Here is an 8,937-nt window from a genome sequence, read left to right on the forward strand (position 1 = left end):
GTCCAGCTTCCTCTTGAATGCTTCTAGTGTGGGAGAGCCCACAACCTCCCTAGGTAACTGGTTCCATTGTCATACTGCTCTAATAGTCAGGAAGTTTTTCCTGATGCCCAGCCGGAATCTGGCTTCCTGTAACTTGAGCCCGTTATTCCATGTCCTGCACTCTGGGAGGATCGAGAAGAGATCCTGGCCCTCCTCTGTGTGACAACCTTTTAAGTATTTGAAGAGTGCTATCATGTCTCCCCTCAATCTTCTCTTCTCCAGGCTAAACATGCCCAATTGCTTCAGTCTCTCCTCATAGGGCTTTGTTTCCAGACCCCTGATCATGCTGGCTGCCCTCCTCTGAACATGCTCCAGCTTGTCTGCGTCCTTCTTGAAGTGTGGTGCCCAGAACTGGATGCAATATTCAAGATGTGGCCTAACTTTCTTTTTAAATCAGACTGTATGGCTTAATTAGCTTACCGAATGCCAAGATGTTTGCTATCAGCAACAAATGTTTTGTCAATGTACCTTGTTAATAATGCAATTGTCACTCTCTATACTTTCTGCATCTCCTTTCTTTTTGACTTCACTGTTTATTTCCCGTGTGTGTGTGTGTGTGTGTGTGTGTGTGTGTGTACAGCTCAGGATAACATTTCATGCATCTTATGAAATGGACTCTAGTCTACAAAGGCTTATGCCAGAATATATCTGTTAGTCATTAAAGTGTCACAAGTCCTTATGTTGTTTTTGATGTGATATAGTTTAGTCATTAGATGCCACTTGACTAAGCTGTGCAGTCAGGCACTCTTGTCTAGCCTTTCTGACTCATTGATCCTCTGAAACTTCCATCACAGCTGCCAAGAAGAGCCCTGCTGTCACCACTGCCACTGCTTTGAAACAAATAACAGAATAATGAAAGATTAAAGAGGTAGATAATAGGGCTGTGCACCACATTGGATCCGAACCCTGAATCTGAAGCAAATCGGGGCTGCTTCGGGGGCTCTGGATTGGCCTCTGAGGTGGATCGGTGGGGTCCCTGCACAGCACTAGTAGAGTACCTCCCAAGTACTCCCCAAATGGACTGAAAGCTCAATTTTTCAGAATTCAGACCACTTTTAGTTCATATATTCAGTGACTTGCCTAATATTGTGTACTAATTTTGTGATCAGCGTGTGATTTGAATGAGAGACTTCCAAGTCATAACTACTGCGCTCCATTTGTTCTAACTATTAGCAAGCAATTTACATGCTGAAAATTGAGTTTTTTTAACATTAGCTAGAAATGTAATTTGTTGCAATCCAATTATTATAGTGAAATTTTAAATGCCATGATCCCAGTGGGTGGCAGAAGTGGGACACAGATGTAAACTTAAAATTAGTTAACAAAGCTATGCCTTTTCAGGCGTTATGTTCACTTCTTTATTAACAGTGGAGATTTTTGTTGTTTTTAATGTTTTTCCCCATTTTGTTTTTCCATTCTCACCTTCTGACACTTGCATTGCCAATTCCAAAAAGCAACTTGCAGAAAACCACTTTAGACTGAACAGCTACGCCATCCAGTGGTGGATGAATTGTGGTTTCATAGATACATAATGTTCAATACTATATTGAATTGTGATTTCATAGATACATGACAGATTTAGCACTTTCATATTCATGAAACAGCTTTTAGGGTTTGACACACAGCAGCACATAAAGCAAAGATGCAGCTTCCACACCAAGTCAATATGAAATGATACGAATTGTTACCAAAGCATGGCCTGTAGTCTTTGGAGTCAAGTCTCAGCCGGTGGTCGGATATGGCGTGTAAAGTCGTGCTCCCTAACAGATGGGGGGGGGGGGATCTCTCAAAGGAAGCACATACCACTTGACTTTTGAGAGGGAAAGAAGTGTCAAGCCTACATTTTGGGAAAGATATTTGGCTTAATAAGTTGCTGGGTCTTTCTGAATGATTTTAATGATTTGCTGCTGTAATGAAATTATTGCATCCTTTTACAGCAGTTGTGTATGGTTTTAATTAAACTAACTGTTAAAAGCAATTTCAAGAATATATATATATATATATATATATATATATATATATATATAGGGTAGATATAGATATCAGTCAACCCTAACCAGATGTTCCCTATTCTTCATGTCACATCTGCTTTCCATCATCTCTCCTACTTCTCAGAAAGAGGAAGAGGTGATATTGGCTCTATATATAAATTGTGTAACACTCTGTGGTGACTGCATCATCTGACATTTCATATATTTTGGCGTGGCTTTAGAAGCGAAAGACATATGGGAAGAGAAAACTGGTCTCAGTGGTGCCTAAGGCCGGAAATAGGCCTCCGCCGCCCTCCACGAAAGCAGGTAAGTGGGGAAGGGGGGCAAAATGGCATCTGAATATCGATCCAGACCTCTGGATCTTGCTCTGGATCCGGTTCCAGAGCAGATGGGGGGAGGTCTGGATTGACCCAAACTGGAAGGTTCAGATCAGGATCTGAAATGGTTCGGAGGGATGTGCACAGCCCTACTGAAAATATTATAATGCTACAATGTCATTCTGTGATGTATCACAATATTATTTGCTGTTTTGCAGCAACAACTGAACATAGTTAGCCCCCTGCTGGAATTTGTCTAAACTGCAGAAAGGAGGACCTCATAAAGACTGAGTAAAGCAGACTTACTTTAGTGGTAAGCAGGGAAACCCCATTCTTGTTTTTAATCAGTTATCAAAGATACGAGCAATTTAAGGACATTTAAACTTCAAATATCCTGCAGAGTATTTAGACTTTAATTACCATTTAAATTTAGAATTGGGCTGTGCTTTGCGTACCTAAAAGCTGTTGCACTGGGGCTTACTACATGGAATTATTTATTTATTTACAACATTTGTATACTGTTTCACATTTAGACAGAATCCAGAGTAGTAAATAATAAAAATACAAAATAGGATAAAAGAATAGTTAAAGCATCATGTTAAATCAATTCCCATTTTGAAAATGATGATGATGATAAACGTGTCCACTCAATCAAGGAAGGCTTCCTGAAATAAATATGTTTTCATGAAGCGTCAGAAACAATACAGTGTTGGCACTACCTGATCTTCAAAGGTAGGAAGTTCCATAGGAAGGGGGCCACCACACCAAAGGCTCTTCTCCGGGTGGACTCCAGTCGGACCATATGGTACCATCAAGAACATGCCCTCTGATGACCTCAGTGACCGGGCAGGTTGGTGTGGCCTATGCTCTGTATACTTAGTGCAAAAGTGTCCGAGCTAGTAAGAATTACATTTGTGAATGTGTGCATGTGTCTGTGTGTGTACCTGCACTCACATGTGTAGCCTCTGCAGCATACCCCTTGGGGCCAAAAATGATTACACCTTTGGTCTAGAGGATGCTTATTGCCAAATGGTCAGCATGATTATAGGGATATATTAACACATATTTCCGTGTAATAGAGTCACCCGTGTTAATTGGAAAGGATGTCAATGGTATATACTGCTGTGAATCAACTATAGTTTGCTTCTGCGCTAGGGCATTTGGCTACATTGGATAATAAACACAAGTGCCTGATGAAGTGGTTGTCAAAGTGGGATAAGATAGGGTGACCATATGAAAAGGAGGACAGGGCTCCTGTATCTTTAACAGTTGCATAGTAAAGGGAATTTCTGCAGTTGTCGTTTGTACATATGGAGAACCTGGGGAAATTTCCACTTCATCGTCACAGTTAAAGCTGCAGGAGCTATACTAGAGTGACTATTTTAAAAGAGGGCAGGGCACCTGCAGCTTTAAATGTTGTGATGAAGAGGAAATTTCACCAGGTTCCCATATATACAAATGAAATGACACCTGCAGAAATTCCCTTTTCAATACAACTGTTAAAGATACAGGAGCCCTGTCCTCCTTTTCATATGGTCACCCTAACTACAGGACAGGACCATCACATATGAAAATATGCATCTTACTGATTACATTTTCTCCAACATTTTGTATTACTTGTATTCATTATTCCTCCTTTTCATATGGTCAGCCTAGATAAGATTGATTCTAAACCCACCTAAAACCAGTGTGGTGTAGTGGCTAAAGTGTTGGACTGGGAGTCAGGAGATCCAGGTTTCAGTCTCCACTCGGCCATGGAAACCCACTGGAGGGGTGTTGGGGGTGGGATTGTAGAGCATAGGGAGGGAAAGCTTCCTCTCTCCTTCAGGGGGAATTACAGTGCATGAAGAAGCTACTTTTCATTGCCAGCTACAAGCCTCCAAAACTCTGCTTGCAGCACAGCTACAAGTGGTAATAAAAAAAGAAGAGGTGTCCAATGGGAATGGATACATTCTGTGATTCCACCCCCAAATCAGCGATTTCCTCTTTCCAGCTGAAACGGAAAGGGGGTTCATTTGTTACATGTTTTCCATTAGCTATTATCACCCAGAAATCACGAGACAAGCAGGGCAGGATTTCTGCATCATGAAACTGACCAGGAAGCTTCTATAAGTTGCCAGTCATGTGCCTGCTATACACAGCTCATTTAGAAGAGCTGTAAGTTAAGAAAAAGTATAGACAAAATTACATGCTACGCTAGGGTGACCATATTTGGGAAACCAAAAAAGAGGACACCTAGTGTGTGTGTGGGGAAGCAGCTTTCTGAGTCCTGCAGAAAGTACGTTATCCCCCCGCCACCTTAAAGAACCCGATTGGAGTGGGGGAGGGGAAAGGATTTCATTCTGCACCACCACCATCCACTCCAATTGGGGCCTTTTCTATAATGTCCACGAATGACCCACTTTCCCCTTTAAGACCTCAATTGGAGCTCGGGGTGGGGGAATGATGTGCCTCAAGAAAGCATGTCATTCCCTCCTGCCATGCTAATGGCAGCCTTAAAGAGGAAGGTGTGTCATTCCAGGACATTATTGAAAATTATAGAAAATCCCCCCTGACACCATGGAAAGAACAAAAACCAGGACAAATCCAGGGAAATCCTGACAGTTGGTCACCCTATGCTACGCAGTAAAGCATAAGATGCAGTTTGACCCACACGGCTCTTCTCTGTGAATATTTAGGATGATATTCTAATCAGAAAGGGGAAGATAGAGTTTTACTTCTATCTTCATTTAAAATCATGACGTCTGCCAACAAAGAGTACTCTGCAATCCACAAACTACTATCCTTGCTGGGCTTAGAAGATGTGAAAATGGAAACTCTGAGAAACAGAAGTACTGACTTTCCCAACCTTGCAAAAAGGAAGGGTCAACAATGGATCAACATCAGTGACAAGTGGATTACAACAAATGCCTGAATTTTCTGAGAATTATCTTTGGGGGGGGGGGGGAATTCCCCTAACTGTTGGAGAACTTTGCCTGCATAGAAATGCCCTCCTCCACCACCACCACCACCACCACCACCATTTTGCTACCCAGAAGATGGTGGGGAATTTTGGACACAACTCTGGATTCAACCCCATCCATTGTAATATTGTTCAAGGAAGCAATAGGTTTGGCCCCTGGCTCCTTCCATTCCTCCTCTCTTAGCCCACTGCTTCTACATCCATCAGAATGAACTAACAATATAAGATTGTTCAACAGTAAAACCTCAGCCAAAATTTATTATGACAATAATAATCTGATACATTTTCTTGCCTGCCCCAACCCCACCCCTCAAACTGCTGGAAAATTTCACATACCCAGAGCTTCATCCCACGTACCTGTTTCCCTTGAATTATCCCCTACAGCTCTAAGCTGTCACCGTTGTTGTTGTTGTTGCTACCGGGCGGCTAGATCCTTTGCATACCAGGAAATGGGTTTAAGGGGGGAAATGTAAAAAAAAAATCATTAAAAACCAACAGATCAAATTCAAATTTGGTATGCTTAAAGCTCTCCTTAATATCTATTGCTGTGGCACTTTTGATGTCTTTATCTTTAAAGCTTACGCAGATGTAAGCATTTGTTTAATTTTTCTTCAAATCCTGCTCCTGCACCCCAGTGGCCGCTCGGAAAACAACAAATGATACGCTCGGAAACTAGTAGCAAAATATTGCACTTCTTTTGGTTAAGAAGCGCAATTAAAGCAGGATGCATGGTATTTATTCACATAAAGGCAGATTATAAGCTGGAAAACTTCGAAGTCCTTTGCACGCAATTCACAGTGATTGCACAGTATAACGCTGGTGTGATAAAGCTACCAGAGTATACTTGGTAAAATCTCCCCCCACCTGCAAACAGATAGGAGAATTTTGAGAGGGTGTCTTTGTTTGATATCCTGCAGAGCTTTAAATGAGATGTAAAAGAAAATCAAAGACACAAGTGCTAAGAGAAGCCAAATTCAAAAGGCACAAGCATTCATTGAATACTATTTAATTTCTTAATTGTAGACAGTTAATATGCTTTTTTCCATTTTAGATGATGCACTCATATGGCATAGCAGGTATCATCTCAGAAGAGGCATTTGTCATTGCCCATGTGAGAAGGGAAGATGCTTCTCTTAAGATGATTTCTCCCTCTGGAAGTTGTTATGAGCAGTTGTAAGAATTATTTTTTGGAAAAAAAACAACTTCATTTCAATTAATCAGAGATGCCTTTTTAGTTGATTACAAACCTTAAAATTAATTTATCTAACTGATTATTTGATAAAATGTTGCAGGGCTAGTGTTAAAGTTCAGTTATTGGTTTTGTACTATTGTTCTTGTCCAGTTCAGCTACAGTAGCTTTTGTTAATAATTAAAATTAGAGTATGGGGCTCATCAGATTAGCATTTTATAGCACACTTGTTACTGGCCACTCACAGTTTTTCACAGGTCCTTTTGATGTCGTGTCTCTCTTCTGTGCTTTTTCCATCAAAAAATAAGACAGAGAAAATCCAATTTTGGGGACTATAGTGAAATTTGCCGCCATTTCCTGCTGTGTGCAGGAGAAGCAGCATGATAAAACTGCCCACTGAATGAGTCACATGGTCATTGCTTGCTCTCCCCCACCCCCGTGTGAAGAAAGAGGAAGGTGTTTGTCCCTATTGTGGGACAGCCACAGCAGGAGGCAAAGTGACAGTAGGGAAACACAATCCCCCCCCCCTTCATATCTGATGATGCACACAAGTCTGTGGTGCAAAGTCTTAACGAATGTCACAGGCAAAAACTGGATAAGTGAATTATACTGCATTTCATACATGCAGTTTTTCAACCACCATTCACCATTTCCACTCATTTAAGGGTGACAGTCCTCAGCTTCTGTGCTCTAAATCTTTTGGCATAACCTGCTTCTCTGTACCTGTACCTGCACATGTACCTGTTTTCTCCCATGGAAGGAACAGGAAGGGGGTGAGTAGCTGGGTTCCAATCTTGCTGGCACCTTCCCTTCAAGAAGGTTCTCTCTCTTCCTCCAGAAAGGTAAAAAAGTTTGAATTCTGATCCTCATACAGCCCTCTCAGTGTTGGCTTTTTTTCTTCCTTTAGAGTCTGTCATCTCCTAGCAAGGAACACAGGTGTAGCAGAGAACACATTTGTAGACTTATTTGCCTCAGAACTGGGCTTTTGAAGAATGTTGTAAGTCTAACAGGAACTTTACCAGAGGTGTGGTATGCACACAGCACATTTGTACACTATTCTTTAAAAAACACGGGAAATAGCTACTTGCAAATTGGGGAAGTTAGCTCAAACAGTCATTAAAGTTCAACATATAAGCAGGATCTACACTACTGCTTTAAAACAGTTTATAATAGTATTGACACCCATTACGGCCCAGGACACATGCCATATTCAGTTTTTTGGCACCATTTTCAACGTGTTATATCCTGCTTGGTGTGGATCTGAGATAGACTTCATTTTAAAGAGGTTTATCTCAATGCACAAAAGGCATATGCATCACCAAAGAGAAAAGGCTATGTGACTAAGGGTAGATGCTAGTGGAAAATTGTGCTAGGAAAGGATCAAGGGGGAATGATATTAGAAGCCAATTGGAACCCAGGTTATTTCCAGAGCACAGACCCACAAGCATGTGGGATGTCCAACTAGAAAGAAAGAACAACTGCTGTATAAACTCCAAAGTAGGTAGGAATGTAGGAGAAATTTGTTTCAGTTCATTTTTGACAAGAATTTTCCCAGTTCACACTTCCCAGAACTGAATACAGTCCTGAACACAATCTGTGGTCAAAGTCTGGACATTTTTGAGCTTGCAACAAGATTTGCAAAACAAAAGTGTACAAAAAATGTGCATGAAAGAATGCATAGTTTTGAAAAGTGCACACAAACACAATTCAAACAATGGAAGAAAACGTGTACGTTTTAAAAATGTGTGCAATTGATGCATACATTTGAAAAAATGTACACAATGCACATAAATCTTCAGGCAAAAAGAAAAAAATTAAGTTCACAATCTGGCATGAGTCAGAACAAGCTTTGAGGTAGAATTCAGAGAACTACGATGAGCTCATTTTTTGCTGATTCTCACATCCCAAGTTGTAAGGTTCAAAACAAAGGGTACAGAAGACATGATGGCTCAGAGGCTGGACTCAGGATGGGTCAAAACAAAAGGTTGGCTCTGGGGAATAAAAAGAAAGCTCAGGTCTACCCTCTTGATAGATTCAAATCTAGCTGGCTATACATGGCAGCACAGTACAGTTCATTCTGAGAAGAGAAGGCTGAGAGATCCTGCATAAGACATTTCTAGCGATAAAACCAGTTCTTACGAAAACAAGGTACAGTGTGAGAGAGAGCAGATTGCAAAAAGAGATACACTGTGGCAACTGCTGAAACTTCCTTTATATTGTTCTGTCTGGTTATATGGTTATCATAAATTGGAACAACAAGATATTTCTGACTAGGACATCTATAGGGGACATAGTTCTTCAGTGGGTTTATGATGGTAATCAAGAAGATAAAGAAGACAACAGAAAGACTTCCACTTCTTTATTTGTCCATATTCACTGGAATTGGAAGTGAAAGTTCTGAGAAGGAAGGAAGCCCTGAAAGACTGAAGCAACACTTCT

The sequence above is a fragment of the Elgaria multicarinata genome, chromosome 5 (assembly GCF_023053635.1).
Source record: "Elgaria multicarinata webbii isolate HBS135686 ecotype San Diego chromosome 5, rElgMul1.1.pri, whole genome shotgun sequence".
NCBI classification, from domain to species: domain Eukaryota; kingdom Metazoa; phylum Chordata; class Lepidosauria; order Squamata; family Anguidae; genus Elgaria; species Elgaria multicarinata.